This window comes from Sus scrofa, chromosome 2, assembly GCF_054392235.1.
Source record: "Sus scrofa isolate SSC_HxYL_T2T_F1_AM1 chromosome 2, Sscrofa_HxYL_maternal_Yorkshire_Landrace_v2.0, whole genome shotgun sequence".
NCBI classification, from domain to species: domain Eukaryota; kingdom Metazoa; phylum Chordata; class Mammalia; order Artiodactyla; family Suidae; genus Sus; species Sus scrofa.
In genome coordinates this window covers 153,833,776-153,848,944 of record NC_139384.1, presented here as the reverse complement: position 1 = coordinate 153,848,944, position 15,169 = coordinate 153,833,776, and the positions used below count along the sequence as shown (strand labels likewise).

Below are 15,169 nucleotides of genomic sequence, written 5' to 3'. Positions count from 1 at the left end.
AGAAACCCAAAGGCAGGCAGGGGCCAGTACCCTGATAGGCTTTCGAGGTGATGCGGGCGCACCTAAGGGCGAGAGGCCCTGCCCTCCCATACAGCGTGGGTAGAGTCCTATGAGGAGACGTGGGTGCTGTCGCGTGGGTACGGCCACGTGTACACACCACGAGGGTGCCGGTGTGAGCCTTTGGGCCCTTGAGCCCAGCCAGGCAGCTGCTGCAGCAGAGGCCAGAAAGACCCAGGCGGAAATCCTGTCCGGGGCTGCTACTTGTGGAGAGGGGACAACCGTCCAGCTGTCCATCAACTGCCCCAACATAGCCACCTGCCCCTGGGTGGCCACGGGACCCCCTGCCAGGGGAGTCTAAGGGGCTAAGAGGGGACCCCCATCCCTGCCAGGGCCTCCGTAACGTAGGCCTGGGAGCAGGATCTGCTGAGGGTTGCTGGCATCAGCCCTGACTCCCTAAAGTGGTTCACAAGGGGCACTGGACCAGAGACAGGAATCCTAGGGACGGGCCCCCACCTGCCCCTCCGTGAGCCACTGCTGCTGAGCTTTGAGGAAGTGAGTTTTTGTGGATTGAGCAGTTTGAGAAGGGCAGGGGGAAATGAGTGATAAATCAAGACCCCCTAAGAGCCAAGAGCCACAGGCCCACCTGCCAGAGCCTCCAGCCCAATTTGGGCCTGTGGGTGCTATGTCGGGAAGGGGGCGTGGGAGGCTGGGTTGGGTGAGAGTGACCCTGGGAGTGAGGGTGGCTTCAGGAGAGTATTGCAGGGACGGGAGGGAAGGAGGGGGAGGGGAGGGTGAGGATGGGGGAGGGGAGGAGGAGAGAAGATGCCTGGGGGAGAGGGGAGGGCCGGGAGGTGGGGGAGGTCAGGACAGCAGGATATTGAGGGTAGTGTCCCCAAGGGAGGGAGGGACAGAGGGCAGTCTCTGGGGGATGGGGCTGCCCGAGGCTCAGGGAGGAGGGGGCGGGTCTGAAGGAAGGGGTGTGGGCCTGCCATTCACTAGGAATCTGCAACAAATAAGAAAGTGAGCTGCTTGTTGAGTTTTGTAGTTAACAAGACAAATACAGGGAAGGAGTATGAATAATTAGGACGTAATGAAGACCTTGCAAAAATAGCTTTTTCTTAAAGAAAAAAATAATAAGGGAGCCAAGAAAATAGGTACTCAGAAAACCAGAACATATGCAAATTGCCCATCTTGGGCAGGTGAGTGAGTCAGCAAGCCAGGCCGGGGCCCTCACTGCCCGCCGGGTGGGATGGGGAGCGGGAGCTGGTCGGGCAGCTGAGGCCCGCCCCGGCCCGCTGGGAAGCTGAGAGCCCGCCTGGCTTTCAGCTCTTCCCAGCCCCTGCTCTCTGCTGGAGCTCCCAGGACCCACCTGGGGGAGACCGTGGGCGGCCCCAGCAGCGATGCTGACCTCAGATGTCTCAGCCCAAACCCCCAGCAGCTCTGGCTTCCTTTAATTACCACTGGGGACCCAGCATCCATTAATTTCGTGCAACCCTTTCTGAACTCCTTTCTATTTTCAGCTTGTACAGACCCCTTGGGGGTAACAAATTCCAGAAGCTGGACAGCAGCTGTGCAAAGCAGGGCTTCCCTTTAGATATCCTGAACGGAGTAGCTCCAGCTTGAGGAGGAACCTCCCAGCTGGGCTAAGGTTCCCCTATCAGCAACGCTCCCCAGCTCCCAGAGTTGCCAACAGCCCCTTGTGCCCACATTCCAAATATTCGGAGCTCTGAGGTCAGACTGGGGTCCAAATGGGGGCTCTGCCACTTGCTAGCTGTGTGACCTTTGAGTAAGTCACACGTCTTTCCGTCCTTAGTGTTGCCATCTGAAAAAGAAATAATTATATTGCCAATTACAGCACGTGGTGAAATGATGTCTGTAAATCACCTAAAAGAGTTCCTAGTGGAGGTCCCGTCGTGGTGCAATGGTTCACGAATCCGACTAGGAACCATGAGGTTGCGGTTCAGTCCCTGCCCTTGCTCAGTGGGTTAAGGACCCGTCGTTGCTGTGAGCTGTGGTGTAGGTTGCAGACGCGGTTTGGATCCTGCTTTGCTGTGGCTCTGGCATAGGCTGGCGGCTCCGGCTCCGATTGGACCCCTAGCCTGGGAACCTCCATGTACCACGGGAGCGGCCCAAGAAATGGCAAAAAGACAAAAAAAAAAAAAAAAAAAAAAAAGAGTTTCTAGCACCCTAAGTGGTGTGTGTGCCAGGTGCTGCTCTAGGCCCCAGGGGGAGAGCCCTGCCGTCAGGCAGCTTCCATCCCGGGAGAATGTGGGGAGAGGACCACTAGCCAGGACGTGCATCTGTACGGTGACCCCAGAGAGCGCCGGAGCTCTGAGGACAACGGAAGGGGGACGGGAAGGTGGCGGACAGATGGCGGGTCTGGGAAGGCCTCTCTGCTGAAGTGACATGTGAGCTGAGAAGCAGCCAGCTTCGTGGGTCTGGGGCAGGCCTTTTTGGAACTGGTCTCTAGGTTTGGGAGCAGCTCAGGACCACATTTCCCGGCCCCTCCGCGGTTTCAGAGCAGTTGACCCCTCTTCCCCCGCATCTCATTCTCCTTCTCAGCTTTAGCGCCCTCGGGCCCCGGCCTGAGAAGCTGCTGGAGCCGCCCAGGGCTGAGCGCGCCGCCGCCTCCTGGGCTCCCGCGCTGTCGGTGCCCGGCTCTCTCCCCTCGCCGTCCGCCCGCCGCGGGGAGGGCTGCCTCCTTCCCAGGGCTGAGTCCGGGGCTGCCTCCGTCAGGCTCCGGGCGGGCGGGGGCTCGGCCGCCGCTCCGCTCCCCGCGGCCCCCGCGGCGGCGGGCAGGTGCACAGGGGCGCGTGCGGGGACAGCCGCGAGCAGCGCCGCTTCTCTCCGGCCGCTGCGGCGGTGGCGGGCCGCTGTCTCCGGGGCACAGCGGGCACCCGCGGCAGGAAGGCTGGCTTGTGCCGCCAGCCAGCAGAGGCGCAGCAGGGACTTGAGGCCCGATCTCCAGGCTCGCTCCCGCGCTCTTTTCCTGGCACGCCTGGCTGCTCGCCGGCATTCAGGGCTCTGGGGGGTCTCGCTCTTCGAGGGCCGGAGCTGGGTGTGCGCCGCGCCCTCGGAGGAGCCCTCAGCCTGGCGCGCGGGGCAGTGGGCCTCGCCGTGGCGCCGGCACGGACCGCGAGGGACCGCGTAGAGCGCGTGCTGAGGGGGTTTTGGCTGCTGCGGGGAGCTTGGTAGGAAAGAGTGTTTTATAGTTCAGTGCTTCTCAAGTTTCAGCCTGCAGCGGAATCACCTGGAGGGCTTATTAAAACAGATTGCTGGCTTCCACCCCCAGAGTTTCCCATTCAAGGGGTCTGGTGTGAGGTCTGATCATTTGCATTTCTAACTAATTCCCGGGCGATGCTGACGCTGCTGGTCTGAGAAGCGCTGCTGTAATTGACTAGCGCTGTCTGCTCTGGGTGTGAGAATGGGGAATTGTGACAAGTATGGCATACATTTGCCATCCCTCTTCTAGTGTGACTTGTGAATCTTTTTGTCATAACTTGCAAACCTTTATTTTATAGGCAGCCAGAGTAATCTTTTCAAAAGGCAGATCTGATCATGTGACTTAAAGCCCTTTGAGGACCTTTGCGATAAAGAGAAAAGGCCATATTGTGACCACTGCCCACTCCTCCATCCTCATCTCACATCCTAGGGCCTCGTGTGTCTCCCCACAGTCCCTCCCATGTGCTAGCACAGGACATTTGCACATGCTGTTCGCTCTACCTGGAATACTCCGACCACCAGTCAGGCTCCTTGCCTAGTAAACTCCAGCTTAGTCCCCAGATCTCAGCTCAGCCGTTGTTTCTTCAGGAAAGCTGTCCCCCACCTCCCTGCCCTGGTCATATTCTCCCATTACGTGTTTTCATAGCCCAGCACGCCTCTTCTTTGAAGCAGCTAACACAATTGCAGGGCCATAGGAGTGATTGTCTGATTAACACCTGTCTAGCCCACCAGACCAGGACCCCGGGAAGGCAGGGGCCATGTATTCTTGTCATTTAGCCTTGACCCCTGGAGAAGAGCACAAGGCCTGTTACACAGGAGGGGCTCAGTTAACACCTGTAGAAATGGAGCAAGAGCGGGAGCTGTGGTCGAGTCCAGACGGATTTCGGTTTCAGGTTTTTTTCTGGAGGAGGAAGAGGCTGCAGCCTCAGTCTGTCAGTAACTAACTAACCAATGGTTATTGAGCACCTGCTGTGTTAACAGATTTGTAGGCCTCAGCGCTGTGACTTTCCTGTCCCCTGGACAAGAGCAAGCTCTGAGGTGGCCAGTGAAAAGGGGCAAAAGAAACTTGAACCCCCTCTGAGGGCTGGTCCTGTGCTGTTATATACTCTCTCTCACTTCATTTTGCGGAATAGATTAGCATTATAATTCCCATTTTCCAGATGAAGAAACGGAGGCTCCCAGAGGCCAAATGAGTTGTGCGTGAGGCCTGTATAGGAATCCTCTTCTTTCTTCAAACCTCAGCAGAGTTTAGGGGGCCCAATAAGAGAGAACACGGGGAGTCATGGCGCAGTGGTTAACGAATCCGACTAGGAACCATGAGGTTGCGGGTTCGATCCCTGGCCTTGCTCAGTGGGTTAACGATCCGTCGTTGCCGTGAGCTGTGGTGTAGGTTGCAGACGCAGCTCGGATTCCACGTTGCTGTGGCTGTGGTGTAGGCCGGTGGCTACAGCTCCGATTGGACCCCTAGCCTGGGAACCTCCATATGCCGCAGGAGTGGCCCGAGAAAAGACAAAAAACAAAAAACAAAACAAAAAAAACAAAAACAAAAACAAAAAAACAAAAAAAATAAAAAATAAAAAAAAAAGAGAACATAGGTGTTAGGGCAGCTGAGAGAAGGGGCTCTGGTCAGGCAATTCACGTCTGTTCATGCGCCCATTCTCAGACCTCGATGCTGGAGGCACTGGGGATGGAGCAGGGGAAAGATGAAGTCCCTGCCCTCAAGGCGCTTACATTCTAGCTATTGGAAACAGATCCAAGTGCAGCAGATGTTGTCGGATGGTTGTAAATTAAACGGAGGAAGTACATCAGGGCAGTGAGCCAGTGTGTGGGTGTGGAGGGGACAGTCACCTGGAGAGCTCGAGGAAGGCCTGTGGCGGAAAGGACATTTAAACTGAGGCCTGGGAGTTCCTGTCGTGGCTCAGCAGTAGCAAACCCAAGTAGCAAACAGGAGGACACGGGTTCAATCCCCGACCCCGCTCAGTGGGTTAAGGATCCAGCATTGCCATGAGCTGTGGTGTAGGTCGCAGACTCGACCCAGATCTGGTGTGGCTGTGGCTGTGGCGTAGGCCGGCAGCTCCAGCTCCAGTTCAACCCTGAGCCTGAGAACTTCTGTATGTCGCAGATGTGGCCCTAAAAAGACAAATAAATAAATAAATAAACCGAGGCCTGACTTGTGAGACATCGCCAAGCAGGGCCATCTGCTCCATCAGGGACAGTAGCCCAGTACGACCTGGGCTCCAGAATACCTTTAGGGGCCCATGAACATGTTTTCATTTCTTTTAAAGTCAGAAGAAACCAATGACCTTTCAGGTTGAAGAAAATATTTTAATACATAATATTAATATTATTCGTGCTCATACCAATGCAATTATAAAGTATAATTTGTATATCTTTTAAGACAGAAAGAACCCACAAAAGCCACAGTGCCTACGGCCCATAAAAATCTTAATGTGGCCCTGGCTCCAATGGGAAAAGCCACAGCAGAGCATCTGGGCAGAGGGAAGACAGCCACAAAGGCCCCAGGGTGACAATGGGCTGGGCAAGCTGGGGGGCAGAAGGAAGGTCCCTTGGCTGAAGCGAGGGGGTGGATGGAGCACGGTGATGGGGGTAAGGTCGTGGGGTCAGGTCACCAAGGTTTTCACGCAGTCAGATCAAGGCCAAGACGAGGAGGCGAGCTGCTGACCGTGGGAGGGGCCCCTGGCTGCTCTTAAGGAGGAGGTGGGCTGCTTCCCAGAGTCAGAGGGGCCGGGGCCACACCTGGACCAAAGCATCCCCTTGAAGGGAGAGTCTGCCTGAAGACCTGCCTGCTGCGTCCTTGCAGCCAAGACACAGGCTCAGGCAGTGCCTGCCTCCTGAGGACTCGGTCCCTTGGCAGATGCCTGGCCCCCCACCCAAGAAAAAAGCGGGCTCTGCCTCTTAGGTACAGCGATGAACAGGTGTTCTCTGGCAGGTGTTTCCATGACTGGAGGGTGTTTAGGGAGGGAGGGGACTGAGTCCCTCTGTCTTGGCCTCATTTCTGGGGCTCATGCAGCCCCTCCCTGGGACAGCCAGACTTGGGGGGGCGGGGCCTCGCCAGCAAGATACAGCAAGGAGCTATTTAAAGCTGCCGGCAGCTCGCCCCTTCTGTTCACGGCTCTGCCGGGTGGGAGCTGCCATCGTCACGCACCCACCGGCGCCACAGGAACACAGCAGCCCAGTGCACCCACACAGAGACGTGGGGGAAGGGTCTTTCTGAACCTCCACAGCCTGGCAGGGGTCCTGCTGCTTGTAGGGGAGGGCGGATAAGGCAGGAGAGGACCCCGGAGAGCCCCTCACTCCCAGCCCAGGTTCCCATCCACAGCCCACCCAGGAAAGTCGCCTAAATTTAGGTCACCCCCACACCCACTGGCTGCAAGTGTGACCAATTAACGGCTTTCCCAGGGTGTTGGCGGAGGCGGAGGCCGGGGCTGGGGGGATCTTCGGCCCACGCCGGCCTGGAGGTGCTTCTTTGGCTCTGGAAGCTGGTCCCAGGCCTCCGAGGAGGAGCTGCGAGCCCCCCCCCACCCCAGCCACAACCCCCAGTGAGAAGACCCTCTCCCGCTGCTGACTCACACCCTCAGGGGCCCCGAGGGAGTCATCTGTGGGGGCTGCACAGGGTCTACAGGGCTCCTGGGCCCTGGCATGAATCCAAGCAGGCGACCTAACCTCTCAGCCTGTTTCTTTCTCTGGGAAGTGGGGGTAAAAATAATGACCCCTCGTAGGTCTGAGGATTTTATTCGAATTAAAGATGACATGGCTGGCCCCCAGTAAGCTCAGAATGAGGCGTGGCTTTTGCCAATTTTACTGCAATTATCATGAGATGTTTTGAAACTGGCTCCAAACTGAAGGCTGTAGTGGCCCCCTCCAGGCCCCCATGGGTGTGGCCTGAAAGTCCCGAGGGGCAGAGGGAGGCAGTGAGGGAGTCTGCCCTTGACTGTCGGTGCGGTCTGGACACACGCTGGCCCTGGGCCCACATTCGGGTCCAGCGCGCACACCGCGCTGGGCTGGGGGTTCTCTCCCTGCTCCTGTCCTCCGCAGCCGCACGTCCAGCTCACACACCCCAATCCTGGAAGCCATACCACTGGCTCCTTCTCCAGTGACAACTGCTGCTTCCTCCCGACCCCAGCAAGTGGGAATGGGGGCTCTTCTTTCTGGACCAGACAGACAGGCAGACAAGTAGACAGACAGCTCTCTGCAGGCTCAGCCCTGAAATACAGCCCTGTAGGACCAGCCCACCCCTCACAGCGGCGGGGAGCCACAGCAACCGTGTCCTGAATCGGAGGCCCGGTCAGCAGCTCAGCGCTGCACAGGGGAGAGGCGGGCAGTCCTGGGAACTGAGAGCCGAAGGCCCGAAGCAGCCAGGAGAGTCAGGGGAGAGGGGCCCATCTGAGCTCGGGGTGGGGCTCCTGCTTCTTTTAACCTCCTTCTGACCCCGCCCCAGGCCCCTCCACCTCCAGTCCCATCTGTCTGCTTCTCCTCACGCTGCCCGGGCATGGACGTGCCCCGGTTAGGGATCCACTCTGCGCCACAGCAGCACCCTGAGCCACAGCAATGACAAGGGCAGATCCTCAACCCATCAAGGGAATGCCCACTCACCATCTCTTGAATCTGCACATGTGTCTCATCCTCCCCCACCCAGGCGCCCCTTCCTCACCCATCACAGCTCTCCACCGAACCTCTTCACTTTCACCCCATCGAGGCCACACCGTGGCAACCCGTGCGGCCGTGACCCCTGCTCAGGCCCTCGCTTATCCCACCCAGAGTCCACTCTAGAAAGTCCCAGGGGCTCCATCTCCAGCCTGGCTCCCTCGTCGAGGTCCCTGTCACCCGCATCCGTCATCGTGTTCCACAGCCAGCCGCCCGGGAGCTGAATCAGAGCCATGGAGCTAACATTTCGCACACACGTCTCTCCAGATGACAGGCAAGATGGGCCTTCTGCCCTCAGCCCACACACACCCGTGCTCAGGAAGTACAGAAACCAGGGCTGCACCCCACACGGGGAACAGGGCTGGGGGCGGCCCCTCTTCCTTCTGGAATGCCGGCCTCACCCCGGCCCGTCGGGCTTTTGCTCAAAGCTGAGACTTTCCTTCTGGGAGCAGAAAAAACACAATGCGAGATGGAGAAAGACATAGAAACTGGTAGACAGAGGCTGCAGGAGAGTTCACATCAGCGGTGGGGACAGGCCAGCAAGACGGAAGGAGAGGCAGGGTGGAGCCTGGAGAGACGCAGACATCAGACAGGGACAAGGAGGGACAGAAACAGGAAGAGAGGAGGAGAGGGGCCGAGCTGGGAGTGCAGAGAAGAGAGCGGATATGAGCAGAAGGAAGGCCCTTGTGGGAGGGGGAGAGAGAGGAAGGGGCCCGAGCGGGGCGCAGGACCCATCAGCCCAGAGCCAGAGCTCAGGTGGGAAGCGCTGCCAGGAGCCTGGGCAGACCTGGGGGGGAGGCCTCGGAGATGCTCAGGAAAATCAGAACCTAGAGCTTCCCCAGGAGGGTCCAGAACTTCACCCTGAGGGGGCAAGCGTGGAGGCCGTTCCCAGGCCACCCAGGACCAGAGGGGGGCTGCTGGCAGGTGCGTCTGAAGAGATAGCAAGAACCATGCACCCCCGGCCTGGCCCAGCCCAGGCCCAGGCTCCTGCTAGGAGGACTTGGGCTGAGCCTAGGGGATGCCAGTCCAATGCTCTCTTGCTGCCAGCATGGCTTCTGCCCCATCATATTCACAAGAGCCAGCGTTTATCTAAGCCCCTTCTCAGTGCCTCTCACACCCATTACCTCTTCAATCCTTTCACACAAAATGTTTGCAAGGCCAACACCTCTCTTACCCCCATTTTACAGGTGGGGAAGCCGAGACTCAGAAACATGAAGGGCCTTGCTGAGATCCGTCCAACTCCCCCATGTGATCCATGAGCCTCTGCTTGTCTCACGGTATCGTGAAGGCCCATCTCTGCTCTAACATTCTGTGACTCTGCAGTTTTCCCAACACATACACGGGGGTGGATTCCAGGAAACACACGCGCACACATACCCATGTCCCCAGAGGGGACTTGGTATCCGTCCTTCCTTTGCTCCTGGCTTCCCCACCCCCAGCCCCAGCGTCTCGTGCTTCCCCATCCACAGCATCTCAGCTCACCTCCCTCCGCTCAGCGGCTAAGCACGGGATGACATCATTCTTTTTATTTAAAGAAAAGGGCTGAGCTGGAGCTTCAGGATGGGAGTCCACGTGTGAGCGGAAGCCAAGTGACTGGCCATCTCAGGTCCAGGCCCCGGGCCCTTCTGTCCCCTCAGCTGCCATCTGCTGAGCTGCCTCAGGACCCCTGTCCTATCCCCCGAGAAGCCCCCTGCAGGTCCCAGCTCAGCTCAGGCGCGGTATGGGCCAGATCAGCAGCACAGGGGAAGGAGAGGTGGTGCCGGCCGTCTGCGCTGCCGAGTGTGCTCGTTAAGGGCTCCCTGGGCTCCGGGCACGTGTGCCGTTAGCCATGCAGCCCCGCTGGGGAGATTGAGGCTGCGGGACAGAGGCGGTCACCCCAGGTGGTTTTCTGCAGAGGGCACCCTGGAAGGAGGGTGGTGGGAGGAGGCCTGAAAGGGGAGCCTCCTCCCAGGTGGCCGACTGCTCTTCCCCCTCCATCTTCTCACGATGGATCGCAGCCTACTCACCCGAGAGGGGGCATCAGTGCGGCAGAGTCTGCTCAGCTTCCCCCTGGGTTCCAGTTCCCTTCCAGGGCCTGTCCTCCATCCTCGGAAGCCCTCCTGGCAGTAACTCTACCCCTTTCCCGCTCAGCCTGCTCCCTCGGCAAAGCCTCTTCTGTGAGGGGCGTGGAGCATGCATGACCTCCTGTAAATCCAGCAGCCTTGCTACCATCATCCCCATTTTACAGCCAAGGCAAGCGAGGCCTGGAGAGGATGAGCAGCCTGCCCGGGTCAGCTGGTCAGTGGCAGAGCAGGGTGCAAATCCAGGTTCGTCATGTTCCAAAGCCACTCTCCTCTGCCTCTCACTATTCTGCAGGACGTGCCCTCAGACCCGAGACCCCCACAGCTTCCCTGCACCCCCCAGGCCTCTAACAAGCTGCAGGGGTTACGAGGAGAACACGGCGCCCATCCTCTTCACCCGCATCCCAGCCCGCGAGAATGGGACCACCACTCCCTTCCCAGGGTCCCTAACCCAGGCAGCATTCAGTGAGTCCCTGCCAGGGCCAGGCAGAGATGCTTGTTCTATATTTTATTTAGCCACTAATTGCCTGCATTTAGAGGCATCGCAGTGCCACAGTTGTCCTCTGTTTCATGCCCTGATGCGTGTTTCTGCACGAAGGGACGCTGGGGCAGGGGAGCCAGTGAGCGCGGGCCCACGGTCTCCCCAGTGACAGCTTTAAAAGCCTGACCCCAGCGCTGAGTGTCGGAGGAGGTCAGGTTGTCACCCTGAGAAGCAAGATGGGGCGTGCAGGGGCCGGGGCCTCTGCAGAAAGGAGGAGAGAGGTCAGGGCCCTGGCAAGGGCCAGGCGGGGTGGGAGAAGGTGTCCTGCCTCACCCCTAGGATGAGGGCGCAGCTGAGAGAGCCCTGCCTGGAATGCCTGGAGGACTCTGCCGTAAACAGCTGCCTGGAAGCAAGCAGGGCACAGGCCTCAGTCACATGTGCTGTGACCAGGAAGGAGCCTCACCTGTGCCAAGACAGGAGACGAAGGTGAGGGTGGGAAGGTGGGGGGAAGTGGCTGAGACAGGTGGTTGAGGGCGGGCACCTTTTGGGACAGCCCCGGGAGCCCGCTTTGGGTCTTCCACCTGCTCAGAAAGGGCACCCCCCCGTAGGTAAGGAAGGAACTTGTTTGCCGACCTTTCTCAGTCACTTCCAGGCCTAGTTCAGAGCCAGGTATCATCTCACGCTGACCCCACCTCAGCCTCACACGCATGTCACAGCTCCACGTCAGCCTCAGCCCTCGCCTCACCGCCGAGCCTCCTCCCAACTATGACTTCACCCAGTCCTGTCCCTGATACTCAGTCAAGCCCAAGTCCCCCCCACATTCTTACCCTAAAAGCCATGACAGCACTCATCCCACTTCCAAGCCCAACCCCAGCCCGTGGCTGCCATCACCCGGCCTCCGCCCCTCCCTGCCCCTCACCCGCCTGTCCTCCAGCTCCCACTGCCGCAGGGGGTCCAGCCCACCTTCTTTCCCAGTCCTTCTTCCCCCGACCTGACCCTTCCTCCGGCTCAAGGTGGCTTCCTGGGTGCGGCTGGTGCCCGTCCCTCTCCCTGGCACTAGCCCAGACTTTGACCTGGTCCCCTGGTACCTGGGTGAGGCGGAATGTGGGTCAGAGGGCTGCCACTCTGAGCCAAGCTACCAAGCTGTGGGACCTTGGGTGCAGTGCCTCCGCCTTCTCAGAATGCGTGCGGTCCCAGCTCTGGATGCGGGAGTGTGGGCCCCTTCTGCTGTGCTCAGCTCTTGGCAACTGGCTGATGATACCAGGACATAGGCTGGTTTCAAACCCAGCTGAGGAGCCATGCTTCTCGGAAGGAGTGGCGAGGTTGGCACTCTGCAGAGCAGCCCACCTCTGCCACTCGTCACCCCTCACTGGGTAATTTCTACACGGCCAGGACCGAGCCTGAAGGGCTGCCTGTGTCCGACCAGCTGGACCGTCAGGGAGGGCAGCCCCCAGGGTCTCCCAGGGACCGAGGGGCTCTGCGCTCTGCTAAAGGATAACGTTTTCATCCTACATCTGTCACGAGAGAAGGGCACTCTGGAATGGGAATCCTGCAGCCCCTGGGGGAGAACGAGATAGTCAGAGTGCACGGCTGAGCCCTCAGAAGCAGGAGAACAATAAAAAAAAAAAAAAAAAAAAAAAAAAAAAGAAGCCAGAGAACTTCCTCTGGGAGGGGGCGGGGGGGGGCGGGGCAGGGGACGGGCAGGGAAGTCAGCCCTCGTAGCGGCTTGAGTGCCAAGGAGCCACCATCTGAGCTCGGCAAATGCCGAGTGATTAAGCTTCCAGCATGCCAGGCCTTCCAGCAGCCCCTCTAAGAGCAGCGCAGTGTACCCGTGCCCTGCCCCTGGGGCCCACTGTCCGCCTCGAGCCATCCGGTGACAAACGTCAGCCGTTGCCACCGCACGGGCAGGCACCCCTCACCCTGACATCACCCACCCCTCTTCCTGGGGTCTGTCTGTTCGCTCAGATGGGGAGCCGATGGCCAGGCTGGCCACCAGTTCCGCGTTTCCTGCCAGGCCTGGTGCACCGCCGCCGTCGCTCACTAAACACCAACTGAGCGTTTGGTCTAAACTTTCTCCAGCTTCGTTCCTGGCAACTTCCACCTCCTGGGAGGTGGCCTGAGGCCTTCCGCTCCATCCTGCAGGGAGGCAAGCTGACCCCGCAGTTGAGCGCTGCAGCACCAACCACACTTGCAGGCCTCCCACGTGCTGGCATGTGACCTTGGGCAGGGTGTCTTCTTTGTACAATGAAGGTACTTATGGCGCCTGCCTCACAGAGCTGCTTTAAAAACTGAATGAGGTAGTGCACAGTAAGTGTGTGTGTGTGTGTGTGTGTGTGTGTGTGAGAGAGAGCATTGAGCACCGTGGCTGAAACACAGTAGGATCTCAGCAGGTCCTCCACAGACGGTGCAGCTACAGGGGCTGGTGGCCTAACTTCAAGACAGGGTCCTGAGAGAGGGGGCAGCGTGGGTCCTTCTCCTGGGGAGAGAGTGTTGGGTACGGCGGGCCCCCCCATCCCTTCCTCTCTGTCCCACTGGACACGCCCCTTTCCCCGCCCCCAGCCTGGGCTGGGCATCTAGTGATTCATTCCGTTGCTCATTCACACCTCTTCCTCCTCCATCAAATACCTATAGATTGACTGTTCTTGGTAGCGCCTGGGCCTGGGGCTGGGACCCAAGTAAACAGGTGGAGGTGGCTGCGTGGAGCCTGCGGTCTGGGGGGTTCGCCTGCACACGCGTGGGGCGCGCGCAGGAGGAGCCCCAGTCTAAGCGCAGGGAGGCGGGATGCGCGGCGGACGGTAGGAGGTAGCGGGCGAAGGCGGAGGGATCAGCCTCAGCAAAGCCTGGCTGGGAGAGAACAGCAAGGTTTCGGCCCCCGGGTCCAGAGGGGCCGCGGAGCCGCCCACGGTGGCAACGTGTGTTCACACAGGCTGGAGTTTGCGCTGCGTCCTAAGGCCTCTTCATCTGGAGACTGGCCGTGGCCTCACGCGAGCGTTCCCCTCTCTCTGCACACAGCCCGTCTCAACAATGGGGTGTTGCTGTGGGGGAAGGAGGGGAGGGCGGCACCCAGGAGAGGAGCTCACTGCTGGGAGGGCCTGGGCTGGCCGGAGAGAAGACCTTCGAGAGCCAGTGCCACCAAAGCGATCGCTCCACCTTCTCTCTCGGTCTGTCTGACGCACGAGAAGATGCCCTTAGCAATTCCGTTTCAAACGACGAAACCGAGGCACTGAGATTTTCACTAATATGAATGTGGCCCTGGTGTCCGTCTCCAGAGCCCATGTGCTGAGGCGCCGGGTCTTCCTGGAGGTGGGACAGTGCTGGGGGAGGGGACCGAATGGCGCCCTCTGCAGGGGGACTCCCCGTGGCCTCTCGGCCAGCCGGGCTCCCAGACGCAGACCCCGGGAGCCAGCGCCTGCCCGTGCCCCGGAGGGACAAAGCCCCCCATTCAGGGCCCTGACCGTCTCCCGTCCCAGCTGCTCAGCTCCTTGCAAAGCATTTTCCCTTAATAGCCTCCCATTCAGCAGGACGCCTGCAGCCCACATCTGCGGAAACCAGGCCACGGCAACTCCTCCTACCAGGCGGGCAAGGCTGCCCGTGGCCGTGGTCACCATGTCCCAAGTGTCTCTTCCTCCTCCAAGTCAGGGACCTTCCAGCCTCCTTCCACTCTACCTGCTCTTTCTGGGGCTCTGCCTGTAGAGGGGGCTAGAGCCAAGATTCTGTCCTTGGGGCCAGCCTGTCCTTAGCTTTTCTCTACAAAATGTGTCTGAAGGCTGGGGATGGGGAGCAAGAGGAAGAGAGGATCCCCTGGGTTCTAATCCCTCCTCTGCCTCCAATTTGCTGTGTGACCTTGAGGAAGTTACTTCACCTCTCTGGGCTTCCTGGTTTTTTTCAACTGTAGAATGAAAAGGTAGCCCAGGCGTGGATTCAGACTACCCGGGTTTGAATCCAGGATCCACCCCTAATGAGCCGTGTGACCTTTGGCATTCCTCTCTGCCCCTGGGTTTCCTCCTCTGGATGACCTACCTCACCAGCCGCCGAGGAGAGTAAGCGAGATGATCCAGGTGAAGCCCTTGGCGTCGCGCCTGGCTCTCAGCAAACAATCAATGAATGTTTGCTGTAATGATTGTTATTACCATAGTGGATATTTTTCAAAACAGCTGTGGAATTTCTTCTTCTTGAACACAGTTTTTAAGCAGAATCCTGATACTTGGTGTGGAAGGTCAAGTGGTGGCAGGAGGGCTTGTCCAGAATCAGCCCCAGTAGTTTTTGGGTGGTTTTTTTTGTTTTTGTTTTTGGGTTTTTTTTTTTCGTCTTTTTAGGGCTGCACCTGCGGCATGTGGAGGTTCCTAGGCTAGGGTCTAATTGGAGCGGTAGCCGCCGGCCTACACCACAGCCACAGCAACGCCAGACCCGAGCCACGTCTGTGACCTACACCACAGCTCATGGCAACGCCGGATCCTTGACCCACTGAGTGAGGCCAGGGATCGAACCTGCATCCTCTTGGATACTAGTCAGATTCGTTTCCGCTGAGCCACGACAGGAGCTCCCCCGGTAGTTCTAATGATTTTCCAGGTTCAGGCTGCCCTAGGATCCCTTCTGGCCCTTAGGTGACATCAAGACTTTGAGGATGGGGGCCTCCTTCCCTGTCACCCACACGGGGCCAGTGGGTTTCAGTTGTTCCCAGGCCTTTGCTCAGCTCCTAGCCTGTCCCCTGCCCGCATCAGGGTCCCTTCCGTGAGTTCTC

At 59.0% G+C, this 15,169-nt stretch overlaps 1 long non-coding RNA gene across 1 annotated transcript in view; it reads left to right on the top strand.

The window, feature by feature from the left end:
• Positions 1-15,169, top strand: part of LOC110259522 (uncharacterized) — a 55,785-nt gene that overhangs the window by 3,329 nt on the left and 37,287 nt on the right. The gene's annotated exons all lie outside the window — the stretch shown is intronic.